Source organism: Condylura cristata, unplaced genomic scaffold (genome assembly GCF_000260355.1).
Source record: "Condylura cristata isolate star-nosed mole 26May11 unplaced genomic scaffold, ConCri1.0 scaffold00009, whole genome shotgun sequence".
NCBI classification, from domain to species: domain Eukaryota; kingdom Metazoa; phylum Chordata; class Mammalia; order Eulipotyphla; family Talpidae; genus Condylura; species Condylura cristata.
The window spans coordinates 10,554,638-10,578,390 of record NW_004567110.1 but is presented as its reverse complement, the minus strand read 5'-3'; the positions used below and the strand labels follow the sequence as shown (position 1 = coordinate 10,578,390).

The window sequence follows — 23,753 nt, the reverse complement described above, 5'->3', positions numbered from 1 at the left end:
CCTGCCCTTTTGATGGCTCTGCCTTCTAAAACTTGATCTCTCCGTCTCCTCTTTTCTCATCAGTGTTTCCCCACCCCTTGTCTCTACCTGCAACCCTACCCTCATCCACTTCCTTTATTTCTCCCTCCCACATGGCAGAGGGGGCCATAGTGCAGGCTACATTCATGGCCATAGCTGGCACCGTCTGAAATACCTGCCTTCCCGTGGAGTCTGTTCTAGAGTCAGCATTTACTTCCCAGCAGGCTGCACCACCTTTTGCAGGTTCCCTTCAAGTCAGAAAGAACCCCAAACTCATCCTCCTCCACCCTCCACTCAGGTGACAGTCTCCACATCTATGAGACGCGAGGTGGGAGAGAGCGACCATGTCCTAGCCCTTCTGACAGAGATGTCATCATAGGACTTCACTGCTGCAGATAACAGAGAGGGTGTGGGCATTTCCCCTGATCTGTAGATGAGGTAACTGGCTCAGAGAAAGAGCAAGTCACTCAGCTGGCAAGTGTCTGAGCTGGATGCTGGGAGAGTGTTTCTTCCTCCAGAGCTGGTGCTTTGTGCCTACAAATGACTGGCCAACTCTGTCCTTAACTCTGCTTTCTGTTTAGTATTAAGGCAAGCTTTCATTCGTACCTTCTCTTAACTCTTGGTTCTTAGTGACATCTACACAAATCTATTGCCGTTCATATTACTATGGTAATAGGTATTTTACTATGCTAATACCCTCTATTATTTGCAACTCTGTAAACTTTTAATTAGAATTTCTTTATATTTAATCTTTTATGAATTACTTTGTGAACTATAAAAATATGTGTATAATATGAGCTGAGAAATCAACTATTATACTAAGCAATGTAAAAAAAAATAAGCAAAAAAGTGTGTATTGTTACAGAAAATTCACATAATATAAAGGACAGAAATGAAAAGTCACCTGGAATCCTCAGCACTCAGAGATACCCACACAGTAGTAGCTTCTGTGTTTCTTTCATCTTTTTTACCTGTAAAATATATGGGTGTGTGCGTGCGCACATGTGTGTACACTTACATATATTTAAATACATGTGGCAAAATTGAGATTGGTGTTGTGTCCTGTTTGTTCCACGAGTGGCTGAGAGTTGGATCAGACTTATCCCACAGTCCGAGCTCATGAAGTATGTGAAAGACAGGCTTTAAATTAACACCACTCTCCCATTTTCTGCATGTATCTTGATTTTCTTCTATGAATCATTACTCTTAATACTCACTCACTGGCAACCTATCAGTGGAAAACAATTGATATGAATTTGTAAAGCCACTTTTGTAGTTTGAAATAACATTATGTTTTATGCATTGAGTTTGAAATATCAAAAAGGCAACTAGATCACTGTTACTCTCAATTTAAATATTGTTAAGGTTGAAAATGGTATTATTTTTCATGTAGCAGTTGTTTATCACAAATTACTTCCTTTAAAAGTATACAGTTTGTGCAGGTAACAATGTACGTAAAAAATAATTTCATAACTAATACACATGTAACATTAATAACATGACACCAGTGAATACTAATACCGGCAGTGTGCTGAGAGAACACGAAGGCAATGGGTCGATCTTGATGATCAGAATAAAGGCTGCTGGGCGAGTTGGCATTAAACTAGTCCTTGAGGCACAGGTAGAATTTCACCTGGAGGAGGCAGTAAAAGGCATGTGGCTGAGACATAAAATGAGAACCACAGGGGCTGAAAGTGCAGGCCCCATGTGGACAAAGCGAATGTTCCGGAGAGGATCGTGTGTCATGTGCCCTGATTGTCAGAGCAGGTGGAGTGGAAATAGTAGCAAATGAACCTAGAGGGAGGAGGGGGTCGAACACTGGGGCTAATGTGTGCCTGGCTCTGTCTACGTCCCTTCTCATGTCTAGGTTAATGCATGTATTGTGCAACAGTTTTATAGACTGTCAATAATACCACTCGCAGGTGGAAATAAAGCCTGGAAAGCCTCTGTGTTTTTCTCCAGTGTCACAGAGTTTACAAGAAACAGCACCAAAAGTTAAATGTAAGCTGAAAGTTCATGCCTTTTCCTCTCGCTACTTTCCAAAGTTAAGATGAGATTATAGACAGTTCCAAAAATTATGTTGAGGTGTTTGGATTATTTTGAGGTATTGCTGTGTCTTTGAAACATGACAGTTTCTGATTGGTAGAGATACTTCTAGTGATAGAGGGCAGGATGAATTGGGAAAGGTGGCATAAGAAACTACACAAGGTAGAAGATAATCATAGAAAGTCACGGAGCATCTGAGCTACTGCGGTGGCTATAGAAAGGAAGGGAAAAGAGAATTGGAAATATTGAGCAAGAATTTATTTAAGCACAGCCAGTGAGTGGGTGAAGGCAGTGAGGAAGCCTCCATAAGGTTGGTAGTCCAACTTTTTAATCACATGCCCTTAATACTAAACACTTTTCGAGCATGTATGCAGCACGATGTTAATATTTTTACCCCCTTTCCCTTTGCATTTTCTTCAGCACACCCATTTTAGAAACCACTGGAGAATGGGTGCTTGGGGAGATTGACATGAAGGAAAGTTAGAAGTGAATTAGAATTTGGTTTTGGACATGCTGCATGTCCAGGGGACTCAAGGATTGCAGTCATTTGAAATTTTAAAATGACCAAGTTAAAAGTAAGTATTAAAGATTTTAGAAGGAAAATGATACCAAGCATATGTTTTTGTGGAATTAATGTTTACCCTCAAAACAGAGTCCAGTATTTCACCCTCCCCAAAGCCCAGTTCTGCTTCTGTATGAGAAAAGTTATGGACTTAAAAGTGAGGAGTCTGTTTTATGTTATTTTTAGCTACCCATCTTTACTTGATTTTTAAAGTGTTTTATCATTTGATTCTCTGCTAAATATTTACAGACTTTTGAAATTGTTATCCTTGGTGGTCTAAATTAAAGAGTGAGTAGCCTTAAAATAGATCTTTTGTGTAGTCTAAAGCATGATCTTTTTGAAGACCGATTACAGTTCATGGGCCTATTCAAGTTCTTTAGAACATTCAAAGGTGTCAAGCCTAAACATGTCTTCCAAACCAAGATATTCACCCAAAGATAAGAATGTATTTACAGATGGCTTATGCTTTTCAGTAACTTTCTCTAAAGTGTAATTCTCATTTCCCTCTGGCCAACCCTTTGTTACAGAGTTAATACCTTTAAAGCTGAGCTCAGGGTACTGTCAGTTTACTAAGACCCTACAATTACATGATTAAAAGCACACTTACTGTTTGGTGTTCTTTTGGGTTGGTTTAGTTTGGTTTGATTTTAAATAAAAATACAACTTTTTCAATCCTGAGTCAACAGAAGTGTTTATCATTGATATTCAAGGCAGCGGGGTGAGAAATAGTCATAGTTTCTCCAAATCTCGTGAAGTCCAGTGAACTTTCTCCCCTTTGTCTGTTTTTCAAGTATGCTTGATGAATATTTATTGAATGTCCAGCATATAGTAGCCCTTCTGTAAGCTGATCCCACACTGATGTGGGAAAGCACCTTTTCTTTGTTATTACTTAATGGATCAAAGTCACAAAGAACTTACCAGATGAGGTCAAGTTCACAAAATGAATCTTTGGTGTGCCTGATCCAAATGGATTTTCAAAACAAGTACCCAAAATGGAAACATTCCTATTGAAGGAAATGGCAGAGCAAAATCAAGTGATGTTTCACCCTCATCTTGCCATTGACTTTCTTAGACAGCAGAGGGCAGTAGCATGAGATACTAATAGTAGTAGAACCACCAGCTTTTGAAAACCCTTTCGAACAGATACAACTGCCCTGAGGGGTAACCTTTTGAGACTCTTGGAGGATTAAAAGCATTAAGCAAACATCACAGTACAGACTGGTGATTGATAAAAGTTAACAGTATCTAGTTTTGTAGTTAGCACAGATTACCCATGTCTCTTGTTTTTTAAGTATTGTAGAGGATATTTGTGAGAACAAATATTTAGGACTGTTAGTCATAGAATAAACCATCCAGTCGCGGATGTTTATAGTTGTACAGGTAGCAGGATGAACCCATAACCAGGAAGTGCCAGCCCCATAGTAAGGATTTAGTGAATGTGAGTGACATCCCTTGGAGAAAACAGGTTCTTTCCATTGCTTATCAGCGAGTTCACAGTCTATTGCTGCTTTGTATCTGGCCAGCGTCAAAAAGTACAGTTATTGCAAGACAAAGTGATTGACTCATCTTAAGACCTTTGTTCCAGCTCTGGCATTTTAATATTGTTTAGTGCCCAGAGACCAGCCTATTGAGGCTTTTTCTTGTTCCCTGGAACAGTTTTTTTTTCCTCTGGTGTCGCCACATGAGACTGATCACGTTTGCTGTTATGTAGTGCATTTGCAGACTTTAGGTCACAAACTGCTAGTAAATAATGAAGTTGTAAAAAGTTGTAACCAGCATTTTATTAAAAGGAAAAAGATACTGAACAGAGTGGATTAGACTAGACCACAGTGTGCACCAGGCAAGGGAATAGTATTGTTTCAAAAGACTCACTTCTTTTAAATGTATACTTTTATATCCTAGTTTGTAATGTAAACATATTTCTTTCTGTGGGTCATGGTAAAAAAAATTTCGAGAACTTCATTATGTCACATTATCTCTTTTAAATCTGCCTTCGCTATTAGATTTGAAAAACATAAATCACATTTTCTTTGTCTATTAATTCCTAGTACCCAGGACGGATTTGCCTGGCACATAGTAGGTGTTCCATAAATGTTTGTGGAATGAATGAACAAAATGAAACGAAAGTCACATAACTTCTCTGAGCCTCCTATTTCCTTTCCTTAAATTAGAATGTTTTCCACCAGATCTCGCAGGTGAGTGTGAAGATCAGTGGAGGGAATAGTAGTGCTGTGATGTTCATTTCTAAGTATGTAATTAGGAGACAGTCTTGAAAAAGTGAGTATGTGCCTTTATGAAACGCTTTGTCAAGGGACACTTCAGCATTTAAATAGGCACAGGAGGTGAATTTCTGTGTACTCACCCTTCAACAGTTAGCAAGCTGTGGGTAATTTTGTTTCATCTACATAGTGTACTTCCCCCCTCCCATATTAGCCTGAAGCAAAATTGTCTTTCTCTTCCCTTTCCCTCTCCCCTTTCTTCATGGGGAAATAGTCGGAGCATTGTTTTAAAGTTAATCATAAGTGCCAAGAAATGTAGGTTGGTGGATTAGACTGACTGTTGTGTGGATGAGTTATTCTCTCACAGGAAATAACAGGTAAACAGGACGTTTTGTTTCCCAAGATTTTCATATGATGGTGACCAGCAACATTGCAAACTGATGATCCCAGGGTTGGAACTGGTTTGGAGGCCTAGTCACGCTGCAAACAAAAAAAAAAATAGGAAGAGTTTGAAGCATAACAAATCTTTATGAAGGCTTTCAAATTGTGATTTTCTATCTTGTCATGTTCCTCAGGCTTTTGACCTCTAGCTAGACAACATTGAATACACAGCTGAGATCTTGGGAACAAAAGTTGTGATAAACTCTGCCTTAGGACTGCAATTTGGGGTTGTAACATGTCACTCAAAAGTCAGAATTCACTTAAAATAAAAGAATGAAAGCATAGTAAATAAGAATCACTTACATGATTCATTTTTATTGCTTTTTTTTTTTGGTTTTCATAATTTTTGTGATTTGGGTTTTAATTGATACAAACACTTTGACACCTTAAGGATGTTTCACTTGGTCAAATATTTTATTTTTTGTAGGCCTTTTTTCTTCCTTGATGTCAAATATGAGGTTTTAAAACAAGGTATTGCTAACACTTGCCCACCACAATAATTGAATAGCCATTATCTTTGTCTGTGTCCATTGTTTTCATTTTCTTGAAATTTAAAAAATTTCTCTTGGTGAGAGCTGCCAAAATAAAATGAATGCACTTCCATTTTAAATTATTTCTACCCACATTGTAGCAATACTGGGACATTGTCCCATAGGCAAAGGAGGACGGCAGTGGGTAGAGAGTAGGGAGAGGAGGCAAGAGAGAGGCAGGGAGGAGGCAAGACTCACATGGTCAGTGTGGAAGACAGAGGACTGCAGGTCTGGGGCCCCCTGTCAGGAATACCACCGTTCACTCGTCCCGGCTGGATACTTGATCATCACATTTTCCTCCTTCCTTTTCTACACTCAATATTGATCTTTATTGATTATTTAGGGAGATCACTGGACTTGAAGCCTTGCAAACTTGAGAAATGTCATGGTTCATGGTCTCATCTGTGTGCTCACAATCGTAAACCACGACTCGGGCTCACAGTGCAACAGACTACAGGTTTATGAACAAAAGGGAAATTGAGGAAAAGAAGCATTTCTAGGACCACAAATGGCCGCTGCCCTACTCCAGTGTCCACGGTCTCCAGTACTCTTGCTCATACAAGATGGGTTGACCTTCAGCGAGCGACTGGAATCACACCGATACTTGATGAGCCAGGCCCCAACTACCAGTGGCAGCGGAGGTCGTCACAGGTGTCGCTGCTGTAGTCGCAGCGACCAGCAGCTGCAGTCCAAAGACTGGATGGACAGTGCCACAAGTAGCAGCACAAGCAGTGCCAGTCGGGCCAGAGGCAGGAGCAGCAACCAGGTGACTGTGCCAGAGGACCAGAAGTGATGGACAGTTCTTTGTGGCGGATGGGCACAGGCCAGCCGTGCCAGGCAGCACCAGTCAGCAGGCGGTGATGTGGAGGCACTGCAGCTTTTCAGAGGTGCCGGCACGGGCCGTGGCGGTCAGCTCTTTCTGGGCAAAGGGCCAGTGAGCTGGAGGATCAGGCCCCAGCAGTCAGGCAGTGGTTTGAAGTGTAGGTCAGATGCACAGGTCTCAAGGAATAAGTTTCACAAATGAAGGTCTTGATGAATGAGTCTCTGGAGTGACTGACCCTGTGAATGAGTGTGTCCCTGTCCCTTCACCGTCTCGCCCTGTAGCCCTTTCAGGGAGCCCGCATTTCAAACCTCGTGGTCCTGTTTTCAAAACTGTGCTGGTCCTAAAGCTTGAATGGCATTGGTAAGGCTCATACTCAGCTGGTGCAGGAGTCAGGAAACCTGCCCTGGGACTGGTCTTACACTAGGGGTGCAGCAGAGTGGGATGGGGTCTCTACCCCCGACCCAGGAGCAGTGGAGTTCCTCTTATAGGCTGTCTTTTTACCTCTCATTCCAGATGTTATCGGCATCCTGTTCCAGAGCGTTATCAGTATACACCTGGACAATAGCAACACTTGAGAAAAAATAAACCAATACTTTGCCTTTCTGTTTTGTTACATTTAATCTTACAATAATCCTGAGAGGTGGGCCCTCCCTGGTGGCTCAGCAGGTTAAAGCCCTGCACTAACAAGCTTAAGCCGCTTCCGCATGAGTTCGATCCCCGCCTGCCCCGAGGAGATCCACGTGGCGAGGCAGACCTCTCCTGATCCGCCCACTGCTCCCCTCAGCAGTGTACTTTGTCAATCTGCCTGTTCTGCTCCCCGCTCTGTCCCTGGTGAATCCTCTCACCCTCCGCATCTCCGGCCTGTACCCAGTTCTGTATGAATAACTAAATAAATCTTAAAAAAAATAAAAAACAAAAAAATAATCCTGAGAGGTAGGATAGGAACCTGCTTTTTTCAGAGGATGAAAACTGGACCAGTACTTGCAATATTACTAGTAATCTTGTTGTTCTTTATCTTTCTTCCTCTATAATGCATCCTATACAAGAATCTCAAGATAATCTTCCTAAAGTAGAACTTTCAATGAATAATACTGATCCAGTAGTTTACTGAACTAGTGCTTTCTGTTTGGCATTCTAATATAGAAAGTTGGGAAATGATTAATACAAAATTTGATGGTAACATTTGTGGAGGGCTGGATTCAGGGGGATTCTGGAGTACTCAGAATTTTCTTTTTATTGCCTTAGTGGTGAGTCTACAGGGTAATTTATTTTCTAAACTGAGCATATTTTTTCTATGTATTTTTCTATATACTTGTTATAGTTTACTACAAAGGGTTAAATGAACAAGCTACTATGTAATATAGTACATATGGCATGATCCCACATGTGTGACTACTACATAAATGGGTGTGTGTGTTTATTGCATAATTGCATGAGTGGAATGTATCATGTATAAATTTTACATATTGATAACGTGAATATGTAAGTCATATTGATGTACCTGCATATGTCTGTGCTGGAGATGCCAAGGTTTCTGTGTTTTTCACATATATAGAAAAAGACCTGGAATGGTGATAGAGGGGTTGAGGATGGAACAGAGAAGGAATCTACACTTTGTGCTTTTATAGCACTGTGCTTAAATTTTAAGATACTAAATAATCATTATTACTTAGCATTTTAAATCCATATTTACAAAAATAGATGAGATGGCTTCTGTCTCTACCCCTAGATATTTAAGCCCCCCCTCCTTCATTGCCCCATACAACTTGGCCCAGTGCCTTTTCTTTGTTGAGACATGTCTTGTTCCTTTGCTAGACTAATAAGCTTTTAAAGAGAATGAGAGCATGCCATGTTTTTCTTTATTTTTCTTGCACCTAGTAAATCCTGGTACATAGTGGAGCATCTGTAAATACTAGTGAAAATTGAGTGAATAAAGGCACTGTAAAAGCACAAACGGCTGTAAGCATCCAGTGGATACAGCTTAGTGACTCTGGGATACTTTTGCATGTTACTGTGTACCCAGCACAGCAGCAGGCATAAACTTGGCTTGGTGAAAACAGGTTGATTTGAATCTAACTGACACTTTGTGGAACCTCTAGGCAAGTGTGGAGCTCACCATTGGTTCTCCTCTTGAGTCCAGACAACAGGAACATAAAAAAACTGAAAATTAAAGGAATGAACAACACCCTGGCAGATTAAAGTCAAGCGAGGCCATGTGATCTGAAGAGACATAGAGGCTGGTTGGGCAGTAGGATTTAGACATCACCTAAACGAAGAGGGTATTGATATCTTAAACACACACACATTCCCTTTGAGGGAGAAAAACCATTAATACGATTTTTGTGATACCTTAATACACTCTCTCACTACAGCGGCACCTGCCAGGGTGAGGTATGTTGCCCACCTGCCCGTCAGGCAGCTGGCTCAGTTGTAAAGAGCCATGGCACCTCCTGAACCTTGCACTGGAATCCTACATAATTCACCCCATTTGCTTTGTTTTGATGCCTTCCAAGCTTCCCCCAGTAATTTGCCTTCCCAAGGACATTATTCACTATCAGACTGATGTAGACATTTGGTATGTCTGATGCTTTTCTGTTGTCCACTGCAAATAATAAAGTCCCTTTCTTTTTTTGTGTACATCAGTGTCTTGGAGTTTTGTTAGCATGAGTTTGCATTCCTGGTTCTGTCAATGAGATGGAATATCAAGGTAAATACTACCTTGTGGGCATACTATCCGTTGGCACAGACTGCTGGGTTTCCCAGGTCATGTCCATCTTGTCGCCAATATTTCGTGTTTCCATCCTACACTTCCCCGAATAGGTTAAGAACATCTTACTGATGTGTATATTTCACTTGGAAAGTACCAAATATTCTTACCTTCAGTAGACCCTTTTTTGGGGGTGAGTATTATCTGTTTGATTTTGCAAATTTCACCCCCATGTGGGTGAGTGGGATCTGGCCTTTGGGTGCCACGTCATGAAGCCTCCAACAGCTCATTTCCATTTCAGGTTTCACAGCTCTCTGGCTTCAGTTCTGGCTCTCATGCCATTGTCAACATGGGTGCTGACATCATACTTGGCTCTAACCCGGGTCGCTCTTGCAGTAGTGAAACCCAAGGAAGATGGAGGACACAATGAATTCGACAAGGTTAAGGATAAGGATACAAGTAGAGCAGGCAGTGGATGAGGCTACAAAAATTTTTTCTTCCATTTTCACCTTTCTTTTTTCAAAATGTCATTTAAAGAGTCTCAAATCCCACACACTGCCATGAAAAAAAAATATATAGCACATGTTCAGCTTCTCTAGGATTGTAACTGGACCTAGACCAGATTTCAAGAAGTCATTACTGGCAATTTCTTGCTAAAAATGGTATGAGCAAAACCACTGCAGCACTTAAATGAGTCCTGGAGATTTTTAAATTGAAAATCGCATCAAATAAGTACACCCTTAAGGTGCAACTTTGTGAACAGCTGTTGCTCCCACACCCCCTTTCCTGTTCCTCCTATTTCACCCCATCTTCCAGCCAGAATAACTGATCATTAAAGTTCATCGTAAGCTTGTTAGGAATTTACCCGAAACACTCCTCATTTGTCCCACTGATTTAAAACACTATATTTTTCATTAGTTGATTAGGACCTCACAGAACTTTCAAATAGGGTAGGTAAACCAAATCTTGGAAAGATGTACTTTTTAGTAAACATAGTTCTTAAAAATGACTATTTATAACAATTACCAGTTTATTCACTTGTACACTGTTAGATTGTTGGTATGTATAATAAATTCAGGAGGCCCCATCTCTGTAGGTCACCCCACCTGTGGACTGACATTAAAATGGTGTGGGTGGGATTGCTATATAGGTCATTACAGACAGCTCTTGATTCTGTAGACGCTGACTCACCAGACAGTGAATTCTTCAGGCCCGTTGGCTTTCTTTCACCATCCTCTGGCTTTCATTTTCTTTGGAAGAAAGATGATGGTAATGAGGAGGGTCCAGCTTCCATCCCCATGGGAGCAAATTTGCCTCACAGCCAGAGACATCTTGGGTATCAGATCAGTAGCTGCACTGTGAACATGTAATCAGGGAAGCCAGGCTGGGTAGCATCGGCACACTCAAAACCAAGTCTGTCACCACCTCTGATGGACTGGTCCTCTCTTAGTGGATTAGTAGCAGCAACTTCTGAGTCAACATCTTGCATTTTCTAAAATGAACCAGGCATCCGATATGCTGTATGATGGGAACATTTGAAAGGGAGAAATTGAAAGGAAGCAGGCCAAAGCCTTCTCCCCCCACCCCCCTCCCCTTCTGTTGAAGGACAGAATTTACACAGGGAGAACTGAAAAGACAGTTGACTGATGGAAGAGAACTAATGTGAGTTTGGCCATCGCTGACAAGCCGAAGTTCCCAATTTCAGAATCACACAGGTGTCTCAGCTGTTGCCATTTTTATCCTAAAGCCAACCTTCCCCTTTATGAACTGGCAGAGGATGCAAATTCTTTTCTTTTTATTCTGCTTTTCCCAGTTCTTCTTCTGCCATATTTTTCACGGCCCTTTTTAGTAAAAGTTGATACCAAATTACTCACTGAGTGTCTCTGTGTTGTGTGTGTATCTACATCTTGTTTTTGTTACTGTAAATACACTTTGGAATATTTATTTTTAACCAAATAAACTCCCATGGTATGGTTTCTTAAATTTTTAGGATCACTGACTCCTTAGATGGTCTGAGAATTATCCTTAAAAATGCATATGCCTATAAAATATTGGGTGTAATGTTTTGGTGTCCAGTTACCATGACAGAACATTTCCTGTGACTCAGATCACTTGATTCTTGTACCAGATCTCATCAAATGCCTGCTCTGTGCCAGAAACTGTGCGGGGTACCAAGAGCTAGTGAAACCGTGCAAAATGCATTAAAATGTGTAATGTAGTTGAGATAGACAACTAACAAGACAGTGACAATGCAGAAAAGATGCAGCAGGAAGGCAAGTTGGGTCACTTCATGTCCACATGTTCATCAGAATAATCACTTGAAATTTAAAATATTTGTCTATGGCTCAAATCAAAGGATATATAAAACTATAGTTAAAAATAATCCAGATGTTAATGGCAAGAACATACATGACTTAATAAAAGGTGTGAGTGGGAAGAGGGCTCACCAAACTATTTTAGGGGAAAACTGTGACTTTCCTAAGCTTGTCAGCTAAACATAAGTGCATATGGCAGCAATGCAAGAAAAAAAGACCTTAAATATAAGAAAGCAAAAGAATAGCGGCAATAGCAGGAATTAGTGAATTAGAAAAGCAGGAAAACAATAGACTCGTTAAATCAAAGAGTTAGTATACTAAAAGATGAAACGGGAATTAAAATAAAAAAATAGGAATAAAAGTAAGTACATAACTATGGAGGCCAAGGGAATTTATATTTGAACAGTCATATTTTTAACTGTCTGACAATAAATTCAGTCTCTATAATGAATGGCTAAAGTTAAATGCTTTAAAGTGACTGAAATGGACTCAAATTGGCTAAAAGTGTTAATGACATTGATAAAAATATAATTAAAAGAAACAGTCCTTCATTTTCTAAGTGGTAATTCAGAAATATGTACCAGTAAGTTCAGTCAAACCTTAAAGTAGTATATATTTCCTGTGCTAAACTACTCTGTTTCAAAGCATGGAAAGATAGGGAAATTTTCCCAGTGTTTATTTTTTTTTTAATGATGCTAAGATGGCTATGATCAAATTTGATGTCTTTTTCTTAAGAATGTTTAAGACTATGTGTAGGAAATCTAAAAGTCAGATACTAGCACATGAAATCTAACAGCATATCAGGATTTTTAAATATGGTGAGCTAAGATTTGTTTCAATATAGTAACATTTGTTTATCACTGGAAAGTCAATAATTGATATTCACTTGAAGAGAACAGAATAGGAGGCCCTTATTCAGTGATTCATTCCTGGGAGCCATGCATTTTTCCTCTGGGATCCAGCAGTGAAGCAAAGTAATAACCAGTCCCCTTTCTTTGTGAACCTTAAGTTCAAGTGGAAGGAAAATAATAATAAATGACTAGTCTAGTAAGCCCATAGAAGATGTTAATGTGTGATAGACTTGTAAATGAGTGGGAAAACATCAGCTTTTAAACATAGCTTTCTGGAACCACTGGCTGATGTTTTCAATACACTATTTTAGGGCTCTCCCTTGGGGCACAGCACTCTGAAGCTGTTGGCAGCCACTTCAGCATGAGGTTTGATCCCTAGCCAGGGAGCTGACCCATTTGGCGCAGCTGACCTCTCCTCTCACCTGCTGTTCCCCTCAGCAATGTATTTCTGAATATCTACCTGTCCTGCTCCCCACTCTGTCTCTGGTGAATCCTCTTACCCCCTGCATCTCTGGCCTGTACCCCAGTTCCTGTATAATAAATCTTAAAAAATATATATATATATACTATTTTTAAATCCCAGGTTTATACTATATATTAAAATGCATTCCAAGGATGAATTGAAGAGTTGATATTAACAGTTGAAGCCAAACTATGAGAAGAAATAAGCACCCACAATTTACCTTCTGTTCCCTTAGTTGCTTGCATTCATGTCAGAAGGGGAGTGCTTAGAAAGATTTATGAGCTGAAGGACACAGTTGCATTGTTTCTGAGACAATAAGGAAGAAAGAAACTACAAAATTCCAAACATAAGGCAAAGAATAACATATTTGGAAGATGTATTTGAAAGTTTTATATGTAGAAAACAGAAATTTCAAGAGGATAAAACCCATATCATTACTTGATACATTAAGTTTTTGTAGCTAAAGTGCAGCTATATTAATCGGACTCAGGAATATTTTTTTCAAATGCATCCTGCATGCCAGACATCATTCTCATGCCTTACATGTGGTCCTTAAACAATCATCTGAAGTAGGTGAAGATAATATTTTACAGTTACAATTTCAGAGGCAGAGACAGGTCCCAGCACCTAGCTGATAATTGGCAGAGAGGCAGGATTCAAACGGGGTCTGATGCCAGAGTCCCCTTGTCTAACCATTATGCTGCACCACACACATCTCATAGTTTTCTGACTTATTAAAGTCTTTAAGAAACAGAATCCTGAAGATGGATTCAGGGAAGGGGGAATTTTCACTTAACCTGTCTGAATAATAAATGGGGTGCTACCTTCCTAGCTGAAAATCCTTTTCTCATGTATATCCAATACGTGTCAGATCTTCATGAAGTGTTTGGAATTCACGTGTCAGATCTTCATGAAGTGTTTGGAATTCAAGTTTCACTGAGTTGCCCAAAAAAAAAAAAAATCCAGAAAATTATTTTGAAGAATTTTTGAGTAAAAGAGTTCCTGTTTACCCCACAACAAATGAGTGGACTTTGAATGATGCTCCTTGGGTCGACATACATATGCAAGACTGGGTCTTCTCCATGACTGACGTGAACCCCTAGCAGTATAATTAGATTAGCCCACATTGAGTTCCTACCCTACCACTCGGGTTCAGAGATTCTTGGGTCACAAGAATACTGCATGATCACAGTTTATAACCAAAAAAATTTCCCCCAAATCAGTCATTGTTTTAGTTTTCTAGGTTGGGATATTTATTTAAAGGTTCATGCATTTTTAAAAACATGAAGCAACATCATCTTATATGTATGAAAATGTAAAGAGCGTCACAGGGTGTTTTTCTCAAAAATAGCACACCCTTGTATGTCCCCCTCTTTCATTTTAATTAACCTGAAAAAGACAGATGTTGTAATTTCATGATGCAATTAAATTTCTGTGTATTTATCTTACTGTTTTTTAAAATAAGTTTAATATATATGTGCTGATAAGTAGCTATTGAAATATCTAGAGCATCAAAAGTTCGTGTCCCTATTGTTAGTAAGCATTTAATTAAAAATAACTTCCTTTGACTGGCTTCAGAATTATTCTTATGAATTAAGGTTTGTGTGAAGTTATAGCCACAATTTCTATTAAAAGTGATTCTGTTTGATAGTACATCTACAAGTAATTTAAAATTTATGTGTATGCCCAAAGTTTATATATTAAAGTATGTCATTTCTGTAATTAAAAAAGTTGAAGTAATTCCACTGATGTGTCACTTAATGATGGGAACGTACTCTGAGAAGTTCATTGTGAGGAGACTTCTTGGTTATGGGACCATATTAGTGTCTTCACACAAACCTAAATGTACAGCCGGTACACACCCAGGCCACGCATAACAACCACTGTCCATGGGATGTGTGGTTGACCAAAATGCTACTCGGCATCTGATTGTACCAGGGAGTACAAACCAGCTAGAGGACAATGTGGGCAAATGCCCCACCCATTAGACAGTATGTGTAATGAAAGCAGCAGGGGCAAAAATAAGAAAATTATCCTATTCTTGGTTAGTAACATAACACAAAATGCTTTCACTGAGTGTGTAAAACAACGGGATATTTTAGAACTGAAGGAGTATTTTAATCTGGTACCTGATGGTTTAAAAACCAATTGTATTTATCCATTTCTAGATTATAATCAAAGCATAGTTTTTAAGGTGTATAGTTTGTTAAACAGTGCCAGATTACAGTCAATGGATAGTTCATGTCGAACAGACAGTTCAGAGCTTGAATTCTGGAGAGGACAGGGTTCTTCAGTGCCGTGGCTGTCAGCTGTGGCCCTTGGTGAATCTCTTTACCCCTTTAGGCCTGGCTTTTCTTAACTATAAACACAGATAAACAAACCTATTTCTTAAGACTGTTCTGAGGATTAAATGCTATGCAAAGTACTTAGCAACATGCCTGCCTAATGGCAAGTTCTCAGGCAACAACAGCTATTAGCATTTTCACTATTGCTATTTCAGATAAATCATTGCTATTTTTTTTTCTCTATTGACGTTACCCCCCACCCCCAGGGTACCGCCGTGTTTTACTGAGTAAAGCTATTGAGTAAAGCTAGACAGATCCGTTGTTACTACTTCTGTGAGCCCACCAGTTACTGTCCTTGTCCTTAAAGATATTAAGCTGTGTTCTCTGCTGGAGACGTTGAATTAGACATACACAGGATCTGAACTTTGTGCCCAACCCAAAGCCTTGCTTATCGCTGACACAGGCTGCGGCAGTGACTGACTGACTGACTAAGAGTAACCCCCAGGGACTGATTTTCCTTTTTGTTCCAAACAAACAGATGCTTTTTTTTTTTTTTTTTTTTTTGCAGTTGGTGTTTGGGGAATTCCTACAGTAGTTCTCAGATTGCAGTTTTTTGTTATTGTTTTTTACTTTCCTCTTTATCTCTGATCTGTTCCAGGGAATTTGGTAGTTTTTCAGATTACTCAGTTATATTGGGTAAGAAGTAGTAGCTGCATAAACCTTGGGTAAACGTGCACATAATGTTCTAAATAAACCTCTAGTTTGTCTTGTAAAACCAGCATCACTTGTGACTTATCTTTACTATGAAATTGCTAAATTAGTATTGTGCCCCTCTTCTGGATTGCTTAAAATGAAGCCATATAGGCAGTCTGATTTACAAGATAATTGTATTTCCTCAGTGTTCACCAGGCAAGGATTCTAAGAAAAAAGCTCAGTCCTTTGGGAAAGACTTGACTTTATTTTCTTGGTGAAATGCTATTGCAAATTCAGTTTACTGACAATTCCCACCTTTTTTTCTTAAGTGAGAGTTATTATCATCTCTATGAGCATCTAGAGTTTTGGTAGCTCCTCGTAAAGCCTAGAAGAGATGATGTGGATTCAAGTCTTTCAGAGTGTGTTTCTGAAGCTGTAATTAGGTATCTTTCTAAATTCAGAAAACTATTTTTCTTAGTCAAAATTCACCTTTAGAATTAGGCTTGCAATTTCATTCTCATTAATGTCATTTCATTTCCTTTGATTTTAGGAATTACATTTACTAATTCAAGCCTGAATACGTCGGTTGTTCTCACTTGTATTTCGGTCGTGTCTAGCGATGTCTGGTAGCTAAGGTTGTGGCTCCTCACGTGGTCTGCTCGGTGGCTCCGTGCATGTCACTGCGCAGTTCTTGTGTCCTGGATGTGTCACAAAGCATTCTACCAGGGCTGTGCCCAGACAGTTGAATCACGATGGTCACAGTAAATGAAACCCAGCTTGTGAAAGTAAATAGGTTCCCCCTTTAAAAGAAAGAAAATTAGCAATGCTCATCATTCAGATGCTGAGGGTAGCTTAAAAAAAAAAACAAAACCTGAAGGAAAAAAAAATCGATGTTGTGCTTCTCATAAATAGCAAAATCAGAAAAATCTGGAATCATTGTTATTTTTTATATAACTGACCCACAGATTATTTGCCGTATTCTTTTGTCGATTAGCTATGTGCCTCAGTTTTAACTCTCACTCTGTGAAATTGTAAGTGAGCAACCAGGGAGTAGCCAGGTACCCCAAACTGTTAAGGGTTGCACATTCTAGAAAGGTTCAGCTACCCACGCATACAAAGGCAGAGAAAGCAGATTCTTAGTGTGGAAGATCGTTAAATGTTCGAAAGAGATAGAGAGGGAGAAGGGGAAAAAAGAGGAGAAGTGAGGGGAGGGGAAGGAACAGGAGAGGAGAATTTCAAATGAGAGATCCCACTACTCTGTGACAGTTACCATACCCGATGGGCAGACGCCCAGCCAAGCAGGCTTGGCTAAAACAGAGCAGCTGAGGCCCAAAGTCCACGTCTACGGGCAGGAACTGCAAGAAAGGGATTAGGCAGGTCCAGAGGGCTGGGAAGGAGCCCCCTCAAATTCAGAAGGCACCATAGAATCCGCCAATTTAGTGGCTGCCATAGTCTTTGCCAAGGACCAGGCTCTCCCTGTGTCTGTCACCCCTCTGTCTCTCCTTTGAGTGTCTCCCTCTTTCTTCATTCCACCTCCAATACATGTCCACCTGGCTTCTTCCCAGCTCCCCCACCCCCACCCCATTTAGTTTGACATGCTGGAAATTATAGTCCACCGTGGTTACATGTAGTGGGGGGGGGGGTTTGCAGGAAAAATGGCACCCCTTCATTGTGCTGTGCTGCTCCTCTCCCCTTCACAGAGGTGCATTCTGTAACATAGTAAAGCATTATAATTTGATTAGCTGAAAAATCCCTTCCATTTCTAAAATGATGTTAGACTTTAAGCCAAATTTCCTTACCTCCTAATTCTCTTGCTAATTGATGTGGGTAAGTTATCTGAAATCTGCCTTCTTGAGCTAAGTGACAGACTGATGTCCTAAGATGGAACGAATACTTCATTCAGTCAACACATGTGGCTGTGAGCCCTAAAGGAATTCATAATCCAATAGATGAGAGCAGTACCTGCCCCCTCCCCCCAAATTTCAAATCATGACTCCCAAAATTCTTTGACACTCCTCCCATGAGAAGGTAGAGCTCTGCCTCCTACCCTTGAATCTGAACTCTGGCTGTTTGACAGTCGACTCTGCACATGTCTATTTAGTTTCTACTCAGAAACTATCAGTTGTTGGGCCCCTGACTTAAGAAAGTAATAGCTTCTTCTTCCTATCTGTTGGGATACTTACTTTTGGAACCAGCCTAAACTGCCTGCAAAGCCCTGGGTGGAAAGGAGCTAAGCACCAGCACCTACTTATCAACTCTGTGAATGAGCATCTTGGAAGTAGATCTTTCAGCTCTGGGATAGCTGCCCAGCTGACACTGCGTGCAACAGACACGCCAGTCTCACCAAGCTCTACCCAAACTGGAGACATGTGAGCAAGACAAGTGATGGCTGAATTCAGCAACTGTAGTTTATTACTAGCATAAAGTCAGCATACATAAGCAATTTTGAGGCAATATAGTATTATGATGGCAGCGTTATGCACCAAGTATCACAGGCATACTGAGGAGGGACACCTAACCCTTCAGTATTGAAGGAGACTTTCTCAATGAGATGACACGTTGGCCTTGATGAGTCACTGAGCCTTGATGAGTAAGAGTTAGCCAGTGGGGGGAGAGGGTAGAAAAAAGGTGGAATGTCCTGGGCAGAAAGATCAGAAGTAGAGGCAGGAAGCAGCTTGATGTGCATGAGGAATTAAGAGCACTTAGGCATTGCTGGAGCATAACGCTGGGACAAGAAGGTGCTCATGGTGTAGCCAACAAAATTGGCAAAGTTTGAATCATGGAGACTGTGTGCTAGTAAAGGCATATGTTATACAGGCAGCGTAGTGTTGTTACTGTAGGGAGCACTGGAGCAATGCGATCAGATTTTAGGTGATCTTTGATCAGCTCTGGGGAAGGTGGGGTTCAGTGTTTAACCCTGTAAGCGGGAAGATCAGTTGGGTTACCATTGCAGGTTTGCAGGTGAGAACACAGCAGTTGCAGAAAGGAGGAGAAAAATGACTCCAGAAGTATTTAGGGGATTTTAAAGAAGATGAAAAGAAGTATTTAGGGGGTAAAAAGGATAATACTTCATAAATGGCTGTGGGGGAAAAAGGCAAAGTAAAGGAGGACTTGGATTTCTATGTCAGATGACTGGCTAGGTGCCAATTCCACCAGAAGGGAGTGAGGGAAAATGGAAGAGGAGAGAAATCAAAACTAAAAGATTTAAGCTACAAATCAGTCATGGTCACAAAGGTGATGGTTGAAATTATGAATGGATGGGCTTGCCTGAGAAAAGACTGTTCAGTGATAAAGAGGATAAGGATGAAATCATGGAGGCCCCTGACAGCTTAAAAATTGTCAAAGGAAAGTGGGCTCACAAAAGAGATGGGAGAAAATGATCCAAGACGTTCCAAGAGAACCAAGAAGGGATTCTCAGAAACCAGCTGGGTAAAGCTTTAAGAGGAGGGTTATCTGTCAAGTGTCAACAGTCATTGCTGGCAGGTGAGGACAGACGAGAAGTTACCGATGGCTTTAGCAAGACTGGGCAAAGCCAGCTACCAACCGATGAGTGAACAGGAAGTGGGAACATGGACACAACCGATGCTGTCAAGGGATGGAGAACAGCTGGAGGAGAACACAGGGAGACGAGAAGGTGGGGTGGTGGTGGAGGTTGGGGTACAGAAAAGCTGTCATGAAAGCTGCTTGAGAAGTATCTCATTTCAAAATGCCCATGGAAGGGTTAGATCCGGAAAGCATTCTGCGCTGCTGTTGAGTTTGGGTTTCTAATCAAGCAGTATGGGAGGAGATAGCGCTCGTGAGTCAGTGTGTGGTAGAAGGGAGTGGGCCCCTAAACGTGACTTCACCTGGTGACGCCTTAGACTAAGTCACCCGTCTTGGCCCAATGCGAAAATGTGTTTTTAAAAATGGAACCAAGGGGATAAAATTAAAAACGAGGTCATCTGAGTGGCAGGACTCCCAAAACAGCAATGGCAGCGAAAGCCCGGCTCCAGGTTGGGGCAGTTACTTTGATTCACGGGTGCTAAATATAGACTGTAATAATCATGGATGTGGTTGCACTTCTGTGCGCCCCCACTCGAGCTCGTTGCTTTCCCCAGCAGCTCTGGATTCTGTCCTGCTGCCTGCTTCACTTAACTGAAGGTTGAGTCAGGGATAATTAACTCTCCCTGTCTGCTAGAGTTCCCTCCTCTAAGCAAGGATTTGGACTTGGGGGAAACCCTTCCTATTCTGGCATGGTTTAAGTCTTCAGTTCCTAACAGACCCTACAGCACAGCTATTTGAAAGCAACGCTGACTGTACTACCCCTGGATAAGTGATGCCACACTACTCAGGTACAGGGGTCCACTGTGTGTTGATGAAAACCTCCAGAAAAAGGGTTCTGTGGCTCTGTCCAAGAAGCCCTAATAGCTACGTTTCAGGGGGGAGAAAATCGCTGTTGTGGGAGTCAACAGAAGTGCCCCATAGTCATCACAGACTCATGTCCTTACCTGCAATTTTTTTGTGGAATGATCTAGAATCATTGTTGCACATCTGTGGACAGTCACTGTTGTGCCAGGTACAGGGCAGAGCAAGTTCATACTAGCTGAGCCCCAGCTTTATTCATCTGGGGAGAGAATGGAAAAGGGATCACGTTTGGAAGATTGGAAATGCTAGCCGTCTTATTTTCTACCAGAAAACTACGCTGAGGTGTTCAAATGTCATCTAGAGCCAATATCGTAAAATCTCGATTATTTATGGGCCATCTGTTTTTTTCTTACCTTTTTCAGTTTGACTGCTGGGCTCTGCCGTTACTGTTTTCACTAATTAGGTTGATGACTTGAGTAGCTTTTGAAATCTCAGCAGCGAAAAAATGCTCTTGGAGATTTGTCAGACTTAATGCATGTTAGTAGACTTAATGCATGTTAGTAGTACTCTTTTATTAGTATCTTGAATTCTGAAAATTCATTGCATACTTACACTTTTCAATTTTTTCCTGCCTGAACCATTGTACATTTTCACAGGACGATTATTTAATCCTTATGATTTTGTAACTAAGGGATTTAAAGATTAGCTTTGAAAATAGGTCAGGGAAAAATATCTGCTTTGGTTTGAAGCTAATCAAGTAGGGAAGTAAAAAAGCAATTTAGAAGCTTTGGGAAAGCTTTTGTGAAATCCGTTTTATGTATTAAATGAAAGCTGCTGTGTGGATAGCTGAAGTATATGAGTCAAACTTTCCTTTAATTTTACCACTCCCCATTCATCCATTCATTATTATTCATCCATTCATTGTTCATTTACCAAATGTTACTCTAGACGCTGGGTAACAGATAAATAGACAGCCAGAGCTTGCTAAGTGCCAATTCTGTGCCAGGCATTTTGAAACTCGATACTTACAGCTCCCCAGTCTGGTGTAATGGGGTGAACATTAACTGGGGGCATCTAGAGTATGGCTTTAGGTGGCACCCACTCTGTTTTCTCACCTCTGAAATGATATTGCTTGCTCTATTACCGTATAAATACCCAAAAAGAGAATTGCTGGGTAATACGGTAGCTGTAATTTAACGTTTCCATAATGGTTGTACCAGTTTACATTCCCAACAGTGTATATATAAGTCACTCTGCTTGCTTTATACTTTGATATAAGAATCAAATAGAGGGCCTTTCCTGGTGGTGCCGTGGGTTAAGGCACTGCACTAAGAAGTTAAATGCACTTTAGCATGAGTTTGATCTCCAGCCCCGGAGGTGACCCACATGGCGCGGCAGACTTCTCCTGACCTGCCCACTGCTCCCCTCAGCAGTGTGCTTTGTGATCTGCCTGCTCTGCTCCCCACTCTGTCTCTGGTGAAGCCTCTCACCCACCACTCCTCCGACGTATACCCTAGTTCTGCATGCATAAATAAATAAATCTTTTTAAAAATAGTTTTAAAAAAAGAATCAAATAGAATGGCGTTTTTGGAAGAACTCTGAAAAGCATTGGGCCTAATGCAAACACAAGTACCAATCTGATGCAGGCAGCAGTGGTTAGTCCATTTCGTTGCCTCTATGAGAAGAGTTGAGGATAGTGTATATTTTGTTTTCTTGAACCGGCTAAGTATGTTTATGATGGTCAGCCTTGGCATTTCTTCCACTTGGACTACTGCCTTTCTCCCCTCCAGTGAGCACAAACTTCGTAATTAGGTAGCTAGAGAAATGACATCTACAGCTAATAAATACTGTGTGGACTGAGAAGAAATAAAATAAAGGAACAGACAAAACTAAACCAAAACAAACCCTAGAAACCTGGGAAGTGGGGCCAAAGTGGGGAAGGGGTACCACGTGGGGAAGAGACACCGTAATCTGTGGTAGCAGAGTGTTTTGATGATGGGTATGGAGTGATCACATACATCTGAAGAAATGTGACCCTGCATTTCTAAATCATATACGATATTGTAAACCAGCATCTCCTCAATAAAAGCATACAATTAAGAAAGAAAGTATTTACTCCTCATGTATATTCATCAACATATCTTGATTGTGCCCACAATCAGTGGGTGAAGAGAGAGCTGAGGTATGAAATGGCATCTATTCTGGAGAATCTAGACTTGGATCGAAAATTCAAATTTACCAAAAATAAATGATTGCTTAAATGAGGCGTCCCAAGGACACGTACTTAGCTGTCCATTGGCCCTGTAGTGTTTCTGGGTCCTTCTCTCTCGGGTGTTGGAATGTCCATTTAGCCTGTGGAATCATTTGGTAGATCATTGCATATGGGCACTAGGGAATTGCTCCCAGATTCATGTTGATTTTAGTCTGAAGTTTAAAGTCTACCATGTGGATTCTCTGGAGTGAGGTAAAAATCTGATCTGACCTCTAGCAACTCCAATTCTGCACTAATAACTGACCCTGAACGTGTTTTAAATGAATGAAGACCTCAGTCTACAGAGTTCTTCTGGTGCCTCCCTATAGATGTCTTCTTGAAGGCAGGGGCTGTAATTCATCCATCTCCAAGCTTCAGGGTTCTGGAGCAGCATTGGCATCCTGGATATCTGCAAAGTGAACATGAGGACAAGCCCCGGCACTGTGATGGATGCCCCAACTTCAGGCCTACCCTGTCTCCCCCTAGAGTTAATATTAAAAATTCAACAGAGGGACTTGCTCCCAGGAAGCGTAGGTGTAGGCCACAGTGGCTACAAATGTAAAATGTCTTCTTTAAGTTTAGCATTTCTGGTTGATATTTCATCTCTATTCATGTGCCTTTCTAAAGATAATCTCAAGAGGATGGATAGAATGGATGCCCAAGAAGATACCATGTGTCGGTCCTCTGCTGAGTCTTCCCCATGCTGCCGCACTTGGTGCAGCATGGCCAAGATCAGGGTGTTCAAGAGGGACCAAGAGGTCAGTGCTAACTGTTACAGAGAGGAGAGAGAAGTAGGATGATGGCCAGAGTGACTTCCTGGCCCTTTATTGTGCCATCTTGTAGCCTCATTGATTCTTCCAACCCTTCTTAAAATAGCAGTAATGCTGGGCCCTCCCTGCTGGTGCAGCAGGTTAAAGCACAGCACTCTGAAATGATCCGCAGCCACTGCAGCACGAGTTTGATTCCCAGCCAGGGAGTGACCCACAGGGCCCAGCAGACCTCTCTGGTTTCACCTGCTGCTCCCCTGAGCAGTGTATTTCAGTACATCTGCCTGTTTTGCTCCCCACTCTGTTTCTGGTGAGTCCTCTCACCTCTCCACACCGCTGGCCTGTACTCCTGTTCTTGTGTGCATAAATAAATAAATACATCTTTAAAAAAACAAATAGTAATGCTAAAAAATGTCCTACTTCTTCCTGTACCTTGCT

At 40.9% G+C, this 23,753-nt stretch overlaps 1 protein-coding gene across 1 annotated transcript in view; it reads left to right on the top strand.

Annotated features, from left to right (window-relative positions):
- NSMCE2 (non-SMC element 2, MMS21 homolog (S. cerevisiae)) overlaps positions 1-23,753 on the top strand; it is a 195,339-nt gene that overhangs the window by 90,707 nt on the left and 80,879 nt on the right. The window lies entirely within an intron of this gene.